This window comes from Plecotus auritus (assembly GCF_963455305.1).
Source record: "Plecotus auritus genome assembly, chromosome: X".
In the NCBI taxonomy this organism is placed as follows: Eukaryota; Metazoa; Chordata; class Mammalia; order Chiroptera; family Vespertilionidae; genus Plecotus; species Plecotus auritus.
In genome coordinates, this window is record NC_137784.1 from 23,541,082 (window position 1) to 23,564,238 (window position 23,157).

The following is a 23,157-nucleotide window of genomic DNA, read 5'->3' on the forward strand; positions in this document are numbered from 1 at the left end:
CAATTTTATGTGTATGCCGATTTTTTCCTGAATTTCCATCATGCTTATAATTTGAAGCACAGCTGATGCTGACCATTATTTCCTTCGATGAAAAGCTCCTTTCTAAATTAGTTTCATAGTAAATCCACTCCACAGTGTACTGAGATGTAACAAAACGTCAAAGCTAATATATCCTTGACTATACTGTATAATATGAAAGAACAGCTTCTGATATAAGTTAACTTCACCTACTGTCAGACAATTTAAGGGTAATGAAACTACAGATTCTTTGTTTTATTTTCAGTAACAGAAGGATCAAATCATCCAACCTTCAACCAGATATGCTGCTGTGTACCTTGGTGAAATGTCATTAAAAAGATACAGAGCATGGATTTGTATTTAGCTGCTAATTAGTCCTTTTCATTTTGGCAGACAGGTTTTTAATATGGGGAAAAAGACATTTATTTGCTGTTTTGAAGTAGAACCTTGCCTTCAATCTCTCTCCCTGTTTCCTTTTTCTATTCTTCTCCTCTCTGTCTTTCTCATTCTCTACCCTACTCTTACCTGTTTTTCTTCTCTAGGTCTCAGCTGTCTTGCCCAGATTAATTCATAGAGTAAATAAGACCAGGTTTGAGAATTTAGGCTGGACTTGATGTACCTGGGCAGAGTCTGGTGCTATGGAAACCTAATAACCCAAGTTCTCTCTAGTAGGAAACATGGTGGAGAGGCAGAATCATAGCTCCAGGCTGCTCAGCATACCTTCTTCTTAAAAGGACAGCATCATAATGGTCATGGATGTTAATGAGACTTATTGTGGTTACCATTTTGCAATATACACAAATATTGAATCATTATGTTGGTCATCTGAAACTAATATAATGTTGTATGTCAGGTATACCTTAATACAAAAAAGCTCCAAAAAAATCAACAGCATCATGAAAAGAAGAAGAGAACTCGAGAGTCTTTAGGTCAGCCCTCATTGGAGGTATTACCAAGCCTATGCATGCCTAATCTGATAAAAGATCAGTTATTCTTTTCTTCTTTTTTTTATATATTTTATTGATTTTTTACAGAGAGGAAGGAAGAGGGACAGAGAGTTAGAAACATCGATGAGAGGGAAACATCGATCAGCTGCCTCCTGCACACCTCCTACTGGGGATGTGCCCGCAACCAAGTTACGTACCCTTGACCGGAATCGAACCTGGGACCTTTCAGTCCGCAGGCTGACGCTCTATCCATTGAGCCAAACCAGTTTTGGCAAGAGGAACTTTCCTTTTTTTTTTTTTTTAATATATTTTATCGATATTTTACAGAGAGGAAGGGAGATGGATAGAGAGTTAGAAACATTGATGAGAGAGAAACATCAATCAGCTGCCTCCTGCACACCTCCTACTGGGGATGTGCCCGCAACCAAGTTACATGCCCTTGACCGGAATCGAACCTGGGACCTTTCAGTCCGCAGGCCGACGCTCTATCCACTGAGCCAAACCGGTTTCAGCAAGTTATTCTTTTCTTAAAGGTCCCTAAGGGCTGGGCCCCACAATTGCTTTCATTATCCCTTTCCAGTTCTTTATTATTCTGATAGTCCAGAAAGTCTTTCTGACTCAAGAGATGCTGGGTATGTCCTCTGGCAGTACAAGAAAATCTAGCAAGAAAGCAGTGCTGCCCAGCTGAGCTAATGGCTAGACTTACATTGAGTATCTATAGTTGACTTAGCATTATTAAACATTAAAAGCAAAAAAAACCCCACAAAAAACAAAAAACCTCCCCTCCCCAAACAAACACCCTAGAGCAGTAATCAGAATATGCTTGAACTAAATAGTTGAAAAGATTTTAAAAGGTGTTCTAAAAAATTATAAGTTCCAGATCAATATGAATTTTAAGCTTTTACAAATAGAGTTCTTAATTGTTAAAATTTTATGAAGTATATAAATTATACATAAAAATGTTATGTTTTAAAAAGCTTTGCCTTTATGTGTTGCTATCAAATATACCCAACGGTGAGACTCAGTGAACTTTTTGCGCTGAAAGATTTTTTTTTTTGCTATTTGACTCACAGTTTATATATGTACCTAAGTAACTGCCTTGCAGTCATCATTTGAAACCTTAAAATTTTATACTAAAAGTCCTCAATCCAAAAATAAATAAGTAAATAATGGCCTTTCCCTATTCCTCCCTAGGCTCATCACCACCACAGACACACACACCGGAACTACTTGCTTTAGAAATACACAATCAGAGGGTGGTTCTATGCGATTAGATTCAGTGCTCCTTCTCAAGAAATTGTTAGAGTTGTCAGGCAATTTTGCTTGGGGCTGCCAGATAATTCTAGTCTTGCACATATTCACAGTTGATCAAATATATGGTAACTCTCATAAGTGTGTCCCAGAATTATCATTTCATTTCTTGCAGGAGTGCCCACGCCAACAACAGTTGTTTCTTATCTCAGTGTGGCAGTGGAGGCTTGTCATCCTTCACAAAGGGAGCCTAGGTAATATGCACACACATCTTTTTTTGCCTGATGTGTCCAATTTTAGTAGCCCATCAAAAGCAGATTTATTGCAAATAGTTTTATGTGAGACTGTGCTATCCTTTCGTATTTTCTTATAGAGATATTTCTATAACTACTACATGTAATTTGAATGTAGCTTTGTGATTCTGATTCTTGAGTGTAAAAATCATTCATCATTAAAAGGCACCAGCACCATGGGGGTATTGTCTACTGAATTTAAATAGCAAACTACACTGAGCTGATTTATTCCAAAACCAACCTCTGAGTTTCCCTCATGCAGTTTGTTATTAAGAGCAAGAAAGGGTAGCAATTCTACCTTCAAATGCTTTTCTTCCCTTGAGGTGACAGGATCCAATATTGTGCCCAATGTGTTTTTGAAAATCACAACCACAGGCCAGGCTTTGTTTAGAAGTTCTTATTTCAACCAGTTTTAATGCATGATGAACAGAATGTGCCAAACGATGCACCCTGGTGGTAAGCCATATTTTAATCGACACAGGGGCCTAACCAGAAAATTAAAAAGAATGCTAATGTTATTCAAACTGTGCCAAGACAGCACTCTATGGAATTCAGACCCACATACAGGCATTAATCTTTCTACTTTTCTTATATTTGGTGGATTTGGAGTTTGATAACATAGTTGGGTAAAAAAAGTGGAGGCAGATCATGAAAATAAATAATATAGCATTCACTGGAGACAAAATAGAAACCTCATCTATGGGGTTAAGAAAAAGGTGTTAGGAAGGATTGACTGGCCACTGGCACCTGGATCCTCAGAAGTGTACAAATTCTAGTAATAGTTTAATGGACACATGCTATCAAGGACATCTACTCTAGAGCAATGACTTTCGGCACTTTCTCCTCCATTCCCCTCCACACCTAGGTACTTTTAAGACATTTTTTCCTAATCTCTCTACTCCCTTCATGAAATTTTAATACTACAGGTAGTAATATATATCTGGTTATATATTGTATGCATCTGTGCTTTACATAAAAAGAGTAAGTTTTTTTTTTTGTTCCTCAGGAACCAATTTTCACCCCCTTGGGGGCAATATCATTCCCATTGAGAATGCTTGATCTAGAAGAGGTGTTGGGGGAGGAGATAGGAAAACCCTTATGTACTAGAAACAGGATCTCAAGTAGCTTATTTGAGGTATTATTTTAATTTTGCAGATAATGAGACAATTAAGATCACATGGAGTAGCATGTGTAAGGTCCCAAGTCAATAAGTATTAGAGCCTAATTGTTGTTATTACTCGAACCAAAGTCAGGTGATTCAGGAAACAGAGAATAACAGGTTGCATGTCTACTAGGTGCTCTGCACTGTATGCTTCTTAATGTAACCCCTCAAACACCCTATGAGGTCATGTGATTCCAATATTACACATGAAGACATTGAGGCTCAGAAATGGTCAGTAAACTAGCCCAGGTCCTATGCAGCTAGCAAATAATACATCCAGACCTGTCTAGTCTTTGTACTTTATCATGTGTGGTATGTAACAGATAGTCTATAAATATTTGCCAAATTCTGTAAATAAATACATCTTAAAAGGGATTTAATTGTAATGTCATATAGTTAAAGTTCTTTATACTATATCTGTTATCTAAATTTATCCTCTACACCATTTTCATCAAATTCACCAAATTATTTTACAGAAGCTGTTTGAACAACTTCATTGTCACCAGATCTTAAATAGGTTCTTTTGAATTGCCTATGGCTTTAGTGATGATTAGCAACAGCTTTCTTTTATTCTGGTAAAAATCTGTCTCCCTATGATCTGTAATCTCAATCATTGGTCCTGTTCTAGATGTCTAAGTTAAATAATCTGGTCAGTTCAGAGAGACTATTTCCAAAGAACTAGGATGAGACTGATTTTCATCTGAAAGACAAAAACAGAGCTTCAGTCCCTAAAGAAACAAAACAATACCTAACATCACTTCACTCATTATGCAACACATTTTTGTAGAATACCTATTATGCACTAGGCACTGTGCAAAGTGCTGGTGCTAATGCAGTAAATACAACAGAATTAGTTCCTGCCATTTTGCATTTCATTTTAGTCTCTGGGGATATTTTCCAATGAGCACATCTAACATTCTTGCATTAAAATCAATCAACTGGTATCTACTGAACACACATTATATGTATGTTCCTGTGCTAGGTATTTGCAGGTAGGGGTGGAATAGGGTGTGGTGTGCTGAAGAAACAGTTTCCATGCCCTCAAGGACATTATTATTTAATGAGGTCAGGTTTTAGATGAACATCCTACTATATAAAAACCCTGGGTCGTAATGACCAGTAACGACAGGAGGCTGACCAACAGGAAGTGCCCCCAAGCAAGCGGTAAGGGGCAATCAAGCAGGCAGGCAGAGGGGTTAGGGGTGATCACATAGGCAGACCAGAAGTTAGGGGTGATCAGGTAGGCAGATGGCCCCTCGCTGGGCTTGCACCAGCCCTAAGCAAGCAGATAGGGGCAATCAGGAAGGCAGGCAGAGTGGTTAGCGGTGATCAGGTAGGCAGACCAGTGGTTAAGGGTGATCAGGTAGGCAGACCAGCGGTTAGGGGTGATCAGGTAGGCAGACAAGCGGTTAGGGGAGATCAGGTAGGCAGATGGCTGGCCCTGCCCCCAAGCAAGTGTTAGGGACAATTAGGCAGGCAGGAAGATTGGTTAGGGGTGATCAGGTAGGTATACCAGTGGTTAGGGGTGATCAGGTAGGCAGGCAAGTGGTTAGGCGAGATCAGGTAGGCAGGCAAGTGGTTAGGGGAGATGAGGTAGGCAGACGGCCCCTCGCCGGGCTGGCCCTGCCCCCAAGCAAGCGGTTAGGGGCAATCAGGCAGGCAGGTAGAGTGGTTAGGGGTGATCAGTAGGCAGACCTCAGGTAGGTAGGCAAGCAGTTAGGGGCGATCAGGTAAGCAGACAGCCCCTTGCAGGGCTTGCCCCACCCCCACCCCTCAGCAAGAAAGAGGGAGGCCCAGGCCAGCCAAGCCATTGCACCCCAGCCTGTCGCCTGCAGAGGGAGGCCACTGTTGGCAGGGGAGGGGGGAAGGGCTGCACAGATGGCAAGCAATGGCAACAGTGGGGGCGGGGCCAGCTGCCTGCAGCCTGGGGAAGGAAAGCCCCAATAGGCCCTGATCTCAGGCCAGGCATAGGGACCCTACTCGAGGGGTCCTGGATTGTGAGAGGGTGCAGGCCAGGCTGAGGGACTCCCACCCACCTGCCCTGAGTGCATGAATTTTCATGCACCGGGCCTCTAGTATATTATAATGGTAGTGTACCAGTCAGAGTCCTGGCGGGAAACAGATGTCACATTTAAATTGGGTAAGTTGAATAGAGTTTAGTAAAAGGGCTGGTCACAAAGGTCTGTACAGGGTGTGGAGAATCACAAGGGATAATCTTAATAACAACAGGGAGCCATTACCACCCCTAGGTCTGAGGAGCAAGGAGAGAGAATCATTACCAGAAGATGAGGACTAGGAATGGTGGGGAGAGATAAATAGGGGAGAGCAAGTGAGACCCTGCTCTCTCCCAAATGAACAAATATGCATGTGTACTGGTGAAGAGGTCATGTGACCATCTCCTACCACAGGTCTCAATTGGCTGAGCCCAACTCGAAGCCAGAGGGCTGGAGATCCCACTCATGCAGCCCAAACAGGACAACCTCTCAAGGCCCAGAGCAAGGCAGGGAAGTGTGGAGAGGGCATGTGGAGGGGCAAAGTACATTAAAATGAGTTGACTCAACTGAGAGGCAGCTTTTGTCCTTTCCCATCCTTTTTCCTGCCTGGAACATGGATGTGAGAATGGCTGGAGCTGTAGAAACCAGGAGAATGAAAGCCATCTTGGTTGCAATCCCTCAGAAGCAGACTTGGAGACAAGGATGTGAGTACAAGTAATTTGAGCAGTGATTCAAGGAAGCACTGGTAGAGGAGCAGATAGTAAGACAGGGAAGGGATAAAAATTGATAAAAGATGAATTATTGCTTTGGGTACCTCGGGCTCAGTGCAGCTGAGGGCTTCACTGTAGAATACACTTCAGAGTTATCTGTCTCCCCCCCCCCACTCCTAGGGGCAAGGGAACTGGAGTATTATTTACTATTGCTTGAGAGATACTATTGGAGTTTGGGGGCATGTCATTAACTTCCTGGTACTTGTGGCCAGCTCCCTGAGCTGGTGAGAAGGCTCCAATGGCTAGAAAAATATGTTTTACTTTGTGCAAGCCCTTGTTTAGTTTTCTGTTACATGCAGCCAAACCTGCTTCTCATTGAACTACTCCCACTCACCCAGTGCATCTATGGCTCACATTTAAATTGGCTGAACAGCATTCCATTGGTGGATGCACCATAATTTCTTGAAGAAATCAGTTGTTTCCAGTTTTCACTGTTATAAGTAAGGCTGCAATGAACATCTTTGTAGACAAATCTCTGCATGCATTTTTGTTAATTTTCTTAAGCAAAATTCATAGAGGTATAATTATTTGATGAAAGGCTATGAAGATTTTAAAGGCATTTTACACAATTACACTCCTACGAGGAGGAGTCTTTCTTTGTTGTTCCAGATGGAAAGAAGAAAATCCATTTTCCACAGGTAAATGGCACTTAGTTGGCATAATTCTCAAGGCATGTTAGATATACTGCTTGATACAGTGGATTATTTGAGAACATACCCTCTCTTCCATAATATATTGTAAACTTTTTGAGTTCAGAAAGGCACTCAGTACATTCGCTTTCTACCTCAAAGCCCAACTCAGTGTCTTGAGGGGTATCTGGAACAAGTGGAAAGTGTCCAGAACACAGTTTCAGAACTGGATTTCAGTCCTGACTCCACCATTACTACACAAACTTAAGCAAGTCTTATCTTCTCTGTGAGCCTTCTTTTTCTTACATGAAAAATGGGGGTAATGATATCTCCCTTCCCCAAATAGTGTCAGGATAAAATGAGAAAGTAGATATGAAACTGCTTTGCAATATATTAATTACCATACAAATAATGTCCATAATCACATATCTATGGGATGTTGTCTGAATAATGGTAATCACAGAATCAACCTCTTTGCTTCACCTGATCATTTGTCTTCAACTCTTGGATCCATTCCTAACTACTATTTTTTTAAAAAAATGATTATATTGATTTCAGAGAGAGGAAGTGAGAGGGAGAGAGAAATAGACATATCAATGATAAGAGAGAATCATCAATCATCTGCCTCCTGCACGCCCCCTAATGGGGATTGAGCCCACCACCTGGGCATGTGCCCTGACCAGGAATTGAACCCGTGACCTTCTGGTTCATGGGTCAAAGCTCAACCACTGAGCAACACCGGTCAGGCCACTTCTAACTACTTTAATGTACCAAATATAGTATAAAGTGTGACAGAGAGAAATGCCTTTGAACACTATCTAATTGCCTGGGCTTATAGTACTTCTTTATACATCTCTGACTGCCTAAGCCAATGGTATCTGCTGAAGAGATCCTTCATTGTTGGTAGACCATCCGTTCACTATTCATCAGCATAAATAATGAACAGATAGTTCATATTTGATACAATGGGAAATAGAGGGCCACTGTTTTATAATCAGAGGACTATGATGATGAAAAGATAAAAAGATTGTTCTTCCAGGAGATCACGGTTCGATTCCTGGTCAGGGCACATGCCTGGGTTGCAGGCTCGATCCCCAGTGTGGGGCGTGTAGGAGGCAGCGGATCAATGATTCTCTCTCATCATTGATGTTTCTATCTCTCCCTCCCTCTCCCTTCCTCTTTAAAATCAATAAAAAGATATATTTTTAAAAAACATTGTTTTTGTGGCATTATATACAATGGATTAAAGGTAGGAGAGTGGATTTTGAGAATTACCCAGTACAAGTGTGAAATCACAGATGACTCTAAACTTCTAAGGCTTAGTTATTAGGCAATTGGGAATTTCACTGGCAGAAAAAAAATAGCTATAAGGTAAATTTCAGATAAATTAGATATTTAGGTTAAAATATTTGGAAGGTGGGTCTTTCACTGAAACCCAAGTGAAAGGACAAGACCTTAAGTACTAGATGATAGCTGAATCTATGAAAATGGATGGATTCTTGCTTTTTCCGCCATCTTGAAGCTGGTGGAGACTGCTGGGAACAGGACTTCTATAACAACAAATATGTGTAGAAGGCTGTGGTCCAGGGCCATTTGTGTGGCTGTAAGTGGAGTCTCCAGAACCAGAAGGAGCACACGATCTTCCTAAAATTGAAGGTGTTTATGCTTGAGATGAAACTGAGTTCTATCTAGACAAGAGATGTGCTTATGTGTCCAAAGCAAAGAACAACACAGTGACTCCTGGTGGCAAAGTGAACAAAACCAGAGTAATCTGGGGAAAGGTAACTCATGCTTATGGAAATAGTGGCATGGTTTGAGTCAAATTCCAAAGCAACCTTCCTGCTAAGGCCACTGGACACAGAATTTGTGTGATGCTGTACCCCTCAAAGATTTAAATTTATTGAAGAGTAAATAAATAAAATAGATTTGTTCTCGCACAAAAAAAGAAAATAGGTAGACTGTTTAAGGAAAGAAGGCTGTTAAAGGAGAGCTATACCCTGGGGAATGCTCTAAAAAGGTGGTGGCAATAGAAAAGTCATCAAAAACAACACAGAAACTACAATAAAGTACAATAAACACAAGGGCAGACAGATGGTGAGGTATGAATGCCAATGGGTTCCAAAGGACTAAGGCTATAGAAAAGGAAGATGTATTTGGCCACAAGATCCCTGGTTATCTCAACAGGGCAATTTCACAAGAGTGGTGAAGGCCTAACCAGACCACAAAAATTGAAGGAGGGGGTAGACAGAGAGAAAATAGTAGAATTGGGTCCTAATCAACCATTTGAGAAGTTGTCCATGAAAGGAGAACATCTAAGGTTAGTCATTCCCTCTTTCCTATTCTGTAAACCAGCCCATTCAAATAATTTATTTATGGAATTTGCTTCTGGTCTTCTTTATAATAGTAAATTACATGAAAAACTTATTTCTGCTTCTTCTTTTACTTCCTACGGTCATAATTAAGATTATAATACAGTGTTTAACTTTTTATGTAATTATTAATGCTGAATATATACATATAGGTAGGTACATATCGTATTTCTCCATTGCAATTACTTAAAAAAAAGTCTTTTTATTGATTACAGAGAGCTAGGGAAAGAGAGAAAGAGACGTCTGTGAGAGAGAAACATTGATCAGCTGTCTCCTGCACGCCCCCTACTGGGGATTGAGCCTGCAACTCACGCATGTGCCCTGACTGGGAATCGAACTGGTGACCTCTCGGTGCATGGGACAATGCTCAACCACTGAGCCACACCGGCCAGGGCTGCAATTGCTTTCTGTATTATTTCTATTTCCTTTTGATGTGATGCATATAGTTCCTGCAGCAAGATTACATTTTCTGTCATTTAACTGAAAGGCCAAGTTAAATTTAACACTTTTCAAAAGATTAAAATAAGAATAGTGCTTTATATGTCTATACTATATATCAAAAGTAAAGATTCAATAAAAACTTTAAGATCACTTACTAAACTTTCAAACATAGGAAGATTTTTCCATAAAGATTTCAACAGCAGAGACAGATGGGCTACATTCAGAGGGGAAGGTCACAGTAGTGATGAATGAGACCTCTAATGTCTGCCATAGCTGTGAAAATCTTTATGGCTAACTAAAATTCCTCACGAATAACAACCTGTAAATATTATATGAGCTGTCAGATAGATAACACTAAGCTCTAAGACCATCACACATGGAGAACAGAATACAGATGCTCCTCCACTTACGATGGGGTTATGACCGATAAACCCATTGTACGTTTAAAATAGCCAAAGTCAGAAATGCATTTACTATAATACACCTAACTTACTTAGATTAGCCTGGCCTACCTTAAACATGCTCAGAACACTTAAATTAGCTTATAGTTGGGCAATTATCTTGAGTTTCATCTCATTAGTAATTGCCTTCCTCTTCTCACCAGAAGCAGGAGACACACATGAGCATTTTGTAGGCATAATGGAATGTGAAAACACAAAACACAATACCCAAAAATCACTGGCAACACAATACACTGTAGAGTATTGTTTGTTTGTTTTTAACCCTCGTGATCAAATAAGTGACTAGGAGCTATGGCTCCTTCCCACTGCCCAGCATCATTACAGAGTATCATGCCACATATCACCAGCCTCGGAAAAGATCGTAACTCAAAATTCAAAGTAAGATTTCTATTGAATGTATATTACTTTCCCGCCACCATAAAGTAGAAAATGCACAAGTTGAACCATTGTAAATTAGGGACCATCTATACCACACCATTGGATTTGTCAGTGGATTGTCAAGTCATGTAGCGTATCAGGCTTACATTTGATCAGGGGAAGTCAAGAATTCATACTAAACTACTTGGCAAGGTGACTGAGTTGCAGAGATAAACGCTATATCTACTACTCTGTGCTTCTGGCTGCACAGTCCCACGAAGTGTAACAAACAATATTTGGTTGCATTACTCATGAAAGAAATGCTCCTTCAAACTGACTTACACAAAATTCTAAGAACCTTATTGTGGCTATTTAGAACATTAGGAAAGAAGACAGATGGAGGAGAATAGGTGTCTATATAAATAGAGTTGTGACTGAATTATGCTTGTGGAATTTCTGAATAATTTTGAAAAGAACTGGCTGACCATTACCACTGAACTTTCCTCCAGGTAAAAGTGGCTGCAATCTTCAGGCCGTTTGGGTTAAGTCGGGTTACTAACAAGTCAGTGCAATATTGCCAGGTGCCTTTAGTGTCTCTCCAGATGTGATTTTAAAAGACGGCAGGTAAACACCATTTGCTGAATGCTCTCTGTGTGAAAGGTATTGTATTAGGCACCAGGGAAATTTCAAGGAAAGTAAAATTTGAAACTTGAGACGGTAGGGAGCAACTTGGATATTAAAAACCAAATGACTATAGATGGGATGTACATCTATTTAGAAAGCAAGATAGGAGTCAGAAAGAGTGAAGGATATGGCAACAATGAAAGGAATAAGAGTGTGGGAGAGATGATATTTTGGTCCCAATTCTTTACTCCATTGTTAAAGAATTAAACATCTATTGCTTAGCCATAGTTTCATGGTGGGCAGTGTGCTTCCCAGACCTTGACCTTCGGCTTGACCATGTGACTTGCTTTGGCCAATGAGGCTTTTGCAGACATGACATGAACAGAGGCTTGTTCACTTATGCTTTGGTGATCTGCCATGAGCACATGTCCTAAGTGGCCTCTGATCCTTCAGCGTGGCCTTCAAAACCCAACACATTTAGAGAGTCTCTGAACTGAATTTGCAGCCTGGAACCAAACCCAGCCAACCTGCAGCCTGAGGCAGAGATTCCCAGTCAAACTTTATCTAGATTACCTAAACTCTAGTTGACCTCTATATCCATAAGCATGAGAAAAGAAGCTTTTTACTTTAATATAGGAGAGAGGGAGAGAGGAGAAGCTAGAATGATAGTGGCAACCCTCTAGAAGTTATTAAACTTGTTAGTCTCAGTTTTCTCTTCTGTGAAATAGAGACAATAACAATCCTTATTTTATAGGGTTGTTGTGAGGATTAACAGGTTATTCCATGTAAAATGCTTCCTCAGTGTTAAAAGCAAAAAGTGCTCAATGTTTTCTGTATTCTTAGTCCTACCCCTATTATTATCATCATTAATGTGGTAAGTTAGCAGGATATTTATTCCATTAACTAACTTACTGACAGTGTAAGGAATCTCAGGTGAACCAGGCAAATGAGAGAGACTCTATGGTTCTAGGGTTAACATGAATATTAAAAACTACTACCTAAAGCAATTAAACTACTACCAAAACTCTGGCTAGTGTGGGTTTTGCACCAAAAGGTTGCTTATTTGATTCCTGGTCAGGGCACAACCCCAGGTTTTGGGCTTGATATATGGTAGCGGGTGTGCAGGAGGTAGCCAAACATTGTTTCGCTCTCACATTGATGTTTCTTTCTCTCCCTTCCTTTCTCTCTAAAAATCAACAAAAATATTTTTAGAAACTACTACCAAAACACGAGCCTAGAAAAAAAATGCTAGTAAATAATTCCTCTTGCAGCTATTCTCTGATTCTTAAAAATTTTATGTAGTTCTAGTGTAGTAGAACATGAAAGGAGACAGATCTTCCTTTAGCATTCTAATGCTGCTGTCAAGTATGAGTCAATTGTGTTTTATCCTCTTATATTAGTACTAGAGGCCCGGTGCATGAAATTCGTGCATGGGGGGGGGGGGTGTCCCTCAGCCCAGCTTGCACCCTCTCCAATCTGGGACCCCTACCTGGATCAGGCCTAAATGGGCAGTCGGACATCCCTCTCACAATCCAGGACTGCTGGCTCTCAACCGCTTGCCTGCCTGCCTGCCTGCCTGATTGCCCCTAACCGCTTCTGCCTGCCAGCCTGATCACCCCCTAACCATTCCCCTGCAAGCCTGATTGACACCTAACTGCTCCCCTGCTGCATGGTCACCCCTAACTGCCCTCCCCTGCTGGACTGGTCGCCCCTAAATGCCCTCCTTTGCCAGCCTGGTTGCCCCTAACTGCCCTCCCTTGCTGGCCTGGTCACTCCCAACTGCCCACCCCTGCTGGCCTGGTCGCCCCCAACTGCCCTCCCCTGCTGGTCTGGTCACCCCTAACTTCCCTCCCTTGCCAGCCTGGTCCCCCCCAACTGCCCTCCCCTGCAGGCCTGGTCATCCCTAACTGCCCTCCCTTGCCAGCCTGGTTGCCCCTAACTGCCCTCCTTTGCCAGCCTGGTCACCCCCAACTGCCCTCCCCTGCTGGCCCAGTCACGCCTAACTGCCCTCCCTTGCCAGCCTGGTCCCCCAAAAGTCCTTACCCATTAATGGAGATCATGAGGTCAGACACCTTAATGATCATCACTACACCTGTGGAAGGGAGAAGAAGGAAGCAGGAATGGAAATAGGGGGAAGGCAAGCTGGGATGTAGGCCCAGTGATAGTCTTAGTCAATCGCACAGGAGCTCTTGAGCTAGAATGTTAGAGTTCTCCTGAGTTGGGCCCAAATGGACAGGACTTAGTACTCCTGCATTGAGTAGGAGCTGCCAGTGGAAGAGGGGTGATCATGAGTGGGGCTACCGAGACAATTTCTGAAGGGAAAGACAGCTAAAGGTTGTCTGCTGAGGACACTCATTTTCATTGAAGAGGATGGGGAGGGTAGAAAAGTAGTCTTAGATCTTTCCTCAGACATAGGTCATTCTACTTAGTGTTCCATTGCCATGGCTACACCTTGTCCAGGGGTTGGTATACAGGAGTGGTTCTCTACCAGGGACAATTTTACCCTCCAGGGACTATTTGACAATGTCTGAAGACATTTTTTGTTTGTCACAACTGAGGGAGGGGGTTGCTACTGGCATGTAGTAAGTAGAAGCCAAGGGTGTTGCTAAACATCCTAAAATGCATAGGACATATCCCACAACAAAGAATTATCTGGCCCCAAATGTCAATTGTGTCCAGGTCAAGAAAACCTGCTTTATAGCCTAGTTTGTGGCCTATGAGGTGGCCTTAAATTTGAAACAGATAGGAAATAGCTGACCCAATCAGATGCTCTTTCTTGGAGAGTTTGATTATAATACACAGAGAGAATTGTATATGGTAGAGAGGTGTGGAAGTGAAAAATCAGAGATCTAGAGAAGAAAACAGGAGTATAATGTAGTAGTAGAAGTCATAAAGTAGAGAGGAGAGTGTAGCCATTATACTCTGACAGTCTGAAGTCTATAGCAGCAGAGGCATATACAGAGAGAAGCAAACATAGGCATCATGGTGACTATTGTTCCCCGTCCTTTCTTATGTTCCCAGGTATCCTTAAAATACCCCTCATCACCTAAGCCTATTCCTCCTGTTCCTTACAGCTTTAAGGAGACATAGCACATAACAAGGCAGTATTTGCAGTAGACTGAAATCAAGATGATTATCATTGCTGATATCTGAAAGTATATTTAAAGAGCCCAAGAGAATGGTTTTTAAACCAGGAAGAGTTCATCTAAGTCTACAGAAAAACAAAAATGCCTTTTGTCCCCAATTCAAAGTTCTCACCAAAAAGTATTTTGTAATCCCAAACTGGTTGTGCTCTGAAAATGGAAAACATCCAAATGGAAAAACGAAAGTAATGATTTTTGCCCAGAGGGATGTGATTCCCCATTTATGTTGTGCAAAGCTTTATATTTTGAGACAGATGACAAAAAGCTACTCTAGGCCAAACTCACAAATGCCTTTATTTTCTTGGAAGTGTAAAAATATACCTTTCAGACCCAGCATTCCACTAAAATAGTGCCCATGTGCCATGAAACTGATTTAGAATTATGGTGCTGTCTCCAGGCCATAGGTCCCCATGAGGCCCAGAGGACTGCCATAATGAGGAAGATGAAATAAGAAAGAAATAGGCATTTGTTTCATCTCTGCCATGCCACTGGATTAATTTCCATGCAAGTCCGTGATGAAGGAGTGGTGGTTAGTGATCAAACTAATGTCACTACTTAGCTTTAAAGCCAGATTATGTATGGGGTACCAAAGCAGCTTCATAAAATCTGGGAGAGGTTAATGTTATTAATGTCTCACTTAGATCCCTTTTTCCCCCATGCTCATACCCATCTCTAGCCGCTGTGAGTGTTGGCTGGTATGAGCCCATTGTTCTGGTCTCCAGAAAACCTTCCTCAATAAAATGGGAACTGCCTTGCAGTCCCCTACTCCCCAGAAATCCATAGCCAATAATTGACTGGCATGGGGGAGCAAAATCCCAGCTCCCTTGCCTAAACATGGGGCCAATTCCATGGTACAATGTATGTTCCACAGCTCCCTGTGGGATCAGGCTGAAGTTAGTCTTTACCTCCTCACTTGACTTCCTGACCACCATTCCCTCAACCTTATCCTGCTTCCTTTACTCTCCTTCACATAAGAGCTGCTCTCCTGACAAGTTACTTGTATAAGAACCTTCGTCTAGGGCTCTATTTCCACAGAACTTTACCTGAGTCTAGGGTGACCAACCATCCTTGTATGCTTAGGACTGAGGAAGTTTCCAGGGACATGAGAATTTCAAGGCTAAACCCAAGAACATCCCAGCGTAACCAGGACCTGTGGTCATCCTATATAAGGCAGGTAGATATTTGGATCCTGAGCTTTCCCCCCAGGGACTTGGGTGATCTGAAAAATAAATTTGGCAGTGTTCTGGTAAAGCAGCTATACAAAAAAGAAAAAAAAAAAAAGAAAGCCTTGATTTGCAGTATTTGCCAATTTTTGTGGGGTAAACTCCCACTATGGCTGACTTCAAGCTACCAAAGGTTGGTTTAACAACTGGCTCACAATTCCTCTATATTTGACAATTGGCTCTCTCAAGCCAATATGAGCCAGTTCTGACGCACAAATTCCCACCATAGAAACTGAGAACTTTCCTAAGCTTCCTCACTTGCTCAAATAAATGGACATGTAGGACCAACAATACAAAATTTTGTTACTGAGGATAACCTGAAGCAAATAAATCTAAGGTCTTATTGGAGAATATAAATATGGGCTCAGGGTAATAGAAATAGGTTTTGAGAAAAGAGCATAATTATCATCACTGTGATGGCTTTTTGTGGGCATCTGAAAGGCTATCTTTGAATTTATGGAGGCATTACCAGAATCACTGATAGATTAGATGGCATTTGTCCCAAATTTCCAACACCGAGGATAGCCCGTGACTGAAGAAATTGGCCCAATTATTTTGCCCTGAGATTTTACCCGATAGAGAGCTTTAGGCTGAAAATCATCTCACATCGTACCTGCAAACTTCTTGCTGACTTTTATCATGATGGCTTCTTTAAGCCAATCTGAGGCTTTAAATTATTGGCCAGTCACATTTCAAATTCATCCATCATCACCCAAGGAGGTAGAATAGATTAGAGTACCGTTAAGTAAAATGTCAGCAACTATTAAATGTGCTTAAAGTTTTTCCCCTCTAATTTTTTTTATTAAGTGTGTGAGTTGGGGGAGTGGGATGAAGGTTTGGCAACTTTCAAGATGCCAACAGACTTTTTAGCCCACATAGCAAGGAAACACTATAAACGCTTTGGGTTGCTTTAACAAAACAAAGAGTTAACCAGGGATCTGATGAAGGCAGTTCAGATTATAGAGCCTGCAGGACTGATCAGTTCTTTCTTTTTACAGCATATTATAATCTGAAAACCAGATGATCATTCAATAAAACTCACAGCTTTTAAATTCAGAACAAATAGTAAAAAGGAAATTCATCTTACAGAGTTCCATAGCCAATCATTAGAGTTTGATATTGCAAGAGGTCACTGGGTTAAAGGCTTGAGAATAAAATTTCTTTTTTTCCTTTATTGCTTTTTTTCATTATAAAAGTAATACATGCTTATTACCAAAACTCTGCAAAAGTAAAAAGAAAGAAAAACACAATAGCTTTTTGCATTTTGATATATATTTTTAGTCTTTTCTTTTTGTGTATCTTTCTGTCATTTCTATTTTATTTTCTAATATAGTTGTGATCATTTGTAATTTTGAAGTCAGCTTTTCCCCTTAATATATTACATGGCACAGTAGAATTTTTTAAAAAGGGCCATGTAAAGTTATGAATGCTATTAGTCCTCGCTGAGAAGTAACATAAAATGTGACATTATTTATTGAGTGTCTATTATGTGATAGTCTCTATGTTAAATATCATGCCACTGTGTATTATCAATGTCAGGAGAAAATTTACCTCTTCTTTTGGGTATAAGACATAATTCATTCTGCAAATGATTTTATTGAACATCTACCAAGTACCAGATACCATGTTAGGTACTAGAGAATGTAACTGTCAACAAGACTAAAAGCATCCTATCCTTATAGAGATTAGGGTCTACCCATTAATTATTCATTTATTTATTAGTTACACAAATAACTATTGAGATCTTATAATGTGCAAAACACTAGACTTTTTGATTAGATTCATGAAAAACATCTTCAGAAAAGGAGAAACTATACTGAAAATTAAATGCAAGAGAATGAATGCTACTTTCACGTCTAGTTTGACTATAATACTAAGTTATGCTATCGAGTTGGTAGTAATAATGACAGTAATACTGATGGTAATAGCAAACACTTGCATAGCACTTACCATATGCTAGGCACTGTTCTAAGGGTTTTACATATATTAACAATTTGATCTACACTATAACCATCTAAAATAATATTACCATATCTCATTGAATGAAAAATCCCATTGGTCATAAGGTGCATTCTAATTACAGAGCTGTTAAAATATGGGGGGGAGTGTCTTAAAATTGATAATATGTTACTATTATCCCCATTTTGCAGATGAAGGATAAAGAGATTATCTGAGCCAGTATTTGGACACTGTCATAACCTGTACTCTTAACCAATTTCTGATACAGCATTGGTGAGATGATACTTGGCTCAGAGGTCTTGAGAGAAAAATTCAGGCTCTGTGCATCAACTTATTATGGCTTAGTCCATGAGGAAGAGAGAAAAAATCTGTGGCAATATCAGGTGGACTAGGTAGTTATTGGCGTGGGTGTTTGTTCTTCATGGGTAAGGCAGTGTGAGGTGGGGCTTGGAAATGCAGAAACTGGGTTCCAGACTCAGATCTATTATATGTGTTATGTCATTTTATCTTTCTGCATCTATTTTGTCATCTGTAAAATAAGGGCAGGCCCGGCTGGTATGGCTCAGTGGTTGAGTATTGACCTATGAATCAGGAGGTCATAGTTCGATTCCTGGTCAGGGCACATGGCCGGGTTGGGGGCTCGATCCCTAGTTGGGGGCGTGCAGGAGGCAGCTGATGAATGAATCTCTCTCATCACTAATGTTTCTATCTCTCTCTCCCTCTTCCTTCTTCTCTGAAATCAATAAAAAGATATTTAAAAATAAAAATAAAATAAAAATAAGGACAGGCCTGAATAGTTCAGTGTTTCTCAAACTTAGGCTGCAACCCACAGAAGGAAAACATTGTATGTTGTGACATAGCGCGCGCGCGCGCGCACACACACACACACACACACACACACACACACACACACGCGCGCGCGCGCGCGCGCGCGTTTATCTAACTGAAACCAAAGTATCAAAACAACACAATCGTACTGGTTCAATGCACTCTGATAATTTCTGGTCCATTCTAGTGGTTGGTTGCAAGTCATTAAACTGATTTCAGGATTCACTAATGAACAGTTTGAAAACAACTCATACAGATAAAAGATACTCTCTAATTTTCTCTCTAGTTAGGCAATTCCACAGCATTGGGGCGGGGGTGGGGGAGAAACTGGAACCCTCAAGAAAAAGAGAGTTAACCCATTTGCCTTAAAACATTCCTTTATTTTTAATTGGATCATGTTCTTACTACCTTCAAGAGAAGGTTCTTGCCATTAAACCATTTGGCAAATACCAAATCTTTAGAACAAAGATTCCTTACTATGTTCTATAGCATGTTTAGTGAAAAATTATTGGTGTGCCTGAAAAAGGCTTGCACAGTCACATAAAGTATGGAGAAGAGCTTCTGACTCTCTCCCCCTTTAGAATGCCAATGTATATTAAAGGCTCCAAGAATTCCAACAGGAAAGAAACTCGCTTACCTTTACATCCCAGTGTTTTTCCAATCTTATTGACCCCAGAACTAACTTTTTCAAGGGAGAGTTATTAAGATAATACCAGACATTAATATTCTCAGGAACTTGGCTTGGAAATGCTTCTGTAGGGAATTCTAGAACTTGTAAAATGTTACAACAACTATAAGTTCTTTTTACTGTTACAGAAGGATTTCTACTTTTACCCACATCTATAGTTATCCTTCTTGATGAGAAAAGTAAAATTTCTAACAGAAGCCCAAATAATTGAGAGCATGGCCAGAAAAAAAAATCTTAATATTCTTTTTAAAGGTCTTAAATTCTTGAAAATAACAAAAGATGGACAATTTTCAGACTGATGTGCCAATGCATACTATACTTTCTTGGTCATTGATATATGAAGAGACTGACACTGTACCTTCTAATTATATACATTCTAATATATGATATATAATATGTATGTATTACATATATGTATAATATGTATTATATAATCATATTTTAAAATAATAAAAAATTAAAAAGTCACACTTAGAATTTCTTTTTTTTTCTTGGTTTAAGTTGCAGAAGTCAATTAGAAGTGGTAGATTATTAAAGCTAAAGGCAAACTAGTGTCTATCAATGGATAAGGGTCATGTTTTACAATGCTTTTCTCTTCTCATTTTCTCTCAGATCTAAGATAAAAGAAATGACTTCCTTAACAAGCAGAGATTGGGCCACCAAGAAGAAACAGTGAATACTTTTCTTTAGTTAAAGGTTGCCTCTCTCTACTGATAAAAAACAAAGACAGATGGTAATGTAATTATCAAAGGGGTATGTGTGTGTGTGTGTGTGTGTGTGTGTGTGTGTGTGAAACACACACAGAATAGAATGAAAAGAGAGAAAGAATAAAAAGAGAGAAAGACAGTGAGCATATTTGTGGGAGCAGGGGATGCAGTTAGTAGATCATCTTTATTTTTCCTTTCTTTGTAATTTCTAAACCTCAGAAATTACTCTATTATTATTTCTAGGAACCTGGAAGCAAATAACTAGACATATATCAATTCAAACTCATTTATTATGACCTCAGTGGTATTGTTTCAAACATATTTTTATTTGCTGAGGGGAAGCTGTTTTTCTTTTATAGAACCATAATTTAATAGCTGATAAGTGGTTTCAGAGGTACTATGCCTCAAATATGGTTTTGATGGTATACCCAATATCTGGTGTCACTTTCTGGAGGTCATTTGACAATACAAATAAAAAACCTTATCAATGTAAACATCCTTTACTATTGAGGCATTTTTAAATTATTGGTTTTAGAGGGAGAAAAGGAGAGAGAGAGAGAGAGAGAGAGAGAGAGAGAGAGAGAGAGAGAGAGAGAGAAGAGAAACACTGATGTGAGAGAGAAACTTTGATCAGTTGCCTCCCTTAAGTACCCCTACTGGGGATGGAACCTACAACCTATGTATGTGCCCTGACCTGGAACTGATCTAGCCATTTGTGGTCTATAGGGTGATGCTCCAAACAAATGAGCCATCTAGCCAGGGTCCATTTTGAGGCATTTATCTTGTAGGAAAAATGTCAGGTATTTATAAAGGTGTACAAAAAATGCTAGTCACAATTTTGGCTATACTAGTGAAAAATTTGAAACAATTTTAACAATGAGTGTTTCAGAATTGCCTTGGTAAATCTAGTACAGCCACAAAAGGGACTACTACTCAGCCATTCAAAAAATTACTCTGTCAGGAATATTTAAACACACAAAATAGTTTATTATAGTTCTGAGGGGGAAATGCTGGACATAAAACTATAGTATGTCTTTTAAAAAATATTTATACAATATGTTTTCAAAGAAAAAAATCAGAATCTGAACATACACACACACACACACACACACACACACACACACACACACACACCAAGAGAAAAACAGAAAGTTTATAAACCACATTTTAAATAATTTTCTTGCCCTGTTTGTACTCTTTGCTTTCCAAAAATTTATTTCAGGGATATATATTACTTTTGTAATTTTTAAAAGAACAACATTAAAAAAATCTTTATCTAATCTTCAGTCTCACTGTCCTATTTCTCAACTACCTCTTAAAGCAAATTGGTATTTTTTGATATCTGTAAACAGGGCTTTTAAGCATATATTGATGCTTCACATGAGTATCCAAGAAATTGGTGACTTCTAGGGCTGGCTCCCTTTAAGTGGGTAGATGAGTGTCTTCATGAGTATGCGTTCCTTCAAGCCTGACTTTTCTGGAAGTGGGTACTTGTGTGATATGCTTTGAATGGTGTGCAGATGGCCCCTCAAAGTTCTTTCCTCACAGCTCAGAGATTACAGCTGACTTTCTACTACCAGAGAGCCATTCCTCAGGTTTATGGCTTTTCACCTATTAAAATGCAAATAACCCAGGAGAAGTATACATTAAACTTTACTGGTCACCTGAGTTAAATAAGTATAACATATCATTTGCTGAGAATAGTTTTAATGGGGAAGACATGGGAATTCAGGTGGGGCATACAGAGAGAATGAAGAATGAATAAATATACATGGTGTCTAAGGAGTAATTAATATTTATAATAGTAATATTTTTATTTATGGTTTATGAGTCACTTACAAGTATGTTATCATATTTAATCTCAATTAAATAAAATAGAATGGCTGCCACCAAGGCAATTTAAGCAGACTAGAGATTTGGAAAAATACAGATGGCAAAGTCAGCAGGGCATGGATTGAAAATCACTGCTCTAGAACATCAATGTGTTCCCATTTTCTCAGTCGGAGTGTCTTGCTCTTTGATGCTCCTTCCTTTAGAGCAGTGATTTTCAACTAATGTGTCACAAGCATTTTTAAAACATGCAATACCTGACTATTTAGCCAGGGGCACTGACCTCTTTCCCCTTAGATTGTCAAATAAAAAAATGACAACAGCCAACACAACAGTAGCCATCCAGTGTAAATGAATCAAAATGATACCTATTTTTTGTCAGATTGGCAAAAAATATATTTTTGGGTGTGCTGCAGAACTTCAGTAATTAGTTTATGTGTGCCATTAGATGAAAAATGTTAAAAATTACTGTTCTAGAGACATTCAGAAAAGCCATAATTCCACTCAACTACACACACTACTTTAATCTGCTCCTTTTATCATAGCACCTCTGAAGCCTGTGTGATACTGCTCAAATAACAGCTGCATAATAAGCAAATAATAAGGTTAGACCCAGACAGAAAATAAGACAACTTCTTGATACATTATTAATGTATAGCAAAAAGACAGGACCATCAGGAGAGACACATAAAAGCATCTTGTCAAATACTTTAAAATGTTTGCTAGCATGGATCTTTTTATTAGTACAATGAAGAAGAATGGACTAGAAAATGGCAATAAAAGAAGTCAGAAGAATGAAGGGAGATAATATAAAATTATTTCCTCCCTATAACATGTAAATCAAGCAAAAATCAGTCCGGTATGGTGTTTAAAAACAGACTCTAATAAATTATCTAACCCTACAACTTAAATAATTAGAAAGAGAGCAACAAGAAAAGCCCAGAGTAAGCAGAAGGAAGGAAATAATAAAGATCAGAGCAGAAATACACAACATAGAGAGAAAAAAACACACCCCAAAAGATCAATAAAACCAAGAGCTGGTTCTTTGAAAGGATAAATGAGACTGATGAACCTCTAGCCAGGCTCACCAAGAAACAAAGAGAGGGGACCCAAATAAACAAAATCAGAAATGAAAGAGGTGAAGTAACAACCAACCCCACAGACATACAAAGGATTGTAAAAGAATGCTATGAACAACTCTACTCCAACAAACTGGACAACCTAGACAAAATGGACACATTCCTAGAAAAATACATGCTTCCAAGACTCAATCAGGAAGAATACAAAAACCTCAATAGGCTGATAACTACTGATGAAATTGAAATAGTAATAAAAAAACTTCCCGCAAACAAAAGCCCTGGTCTGGACGGCTTTACAGGGGAGTTTTATCAAATATGCAAAGAAGAACTAAAACCTACCCTTCTCAGATTATTAAAAAAAATTCAAGAGGAAGGCACACTTCC

The 23,157-nt window shown here is 39.5% G+C and overlaps 1 protein-coding gene and 1 pseudogene across 2 annotated transcripts in view; one reads left to right on the forward strand and one right to left on the reverse strand.

The window, feature by feature from the left end:
- The window catches only part of DMD (dystrophin), a 2,407,712-nt gene that overhangs the window by 227,456 nt on the left and 2,157,099 nt on the right, over window positions 1–23,157 (reverse strand).
- Window positions 8,629–8,959, forward strand: LOC308239316 (large ribosomal subunit protein eL33-like; annotated as a pseudogene). The gene has a single exon. The product of its transcript is annotated as a large ribosomal subunit protein eL33-like (transcript).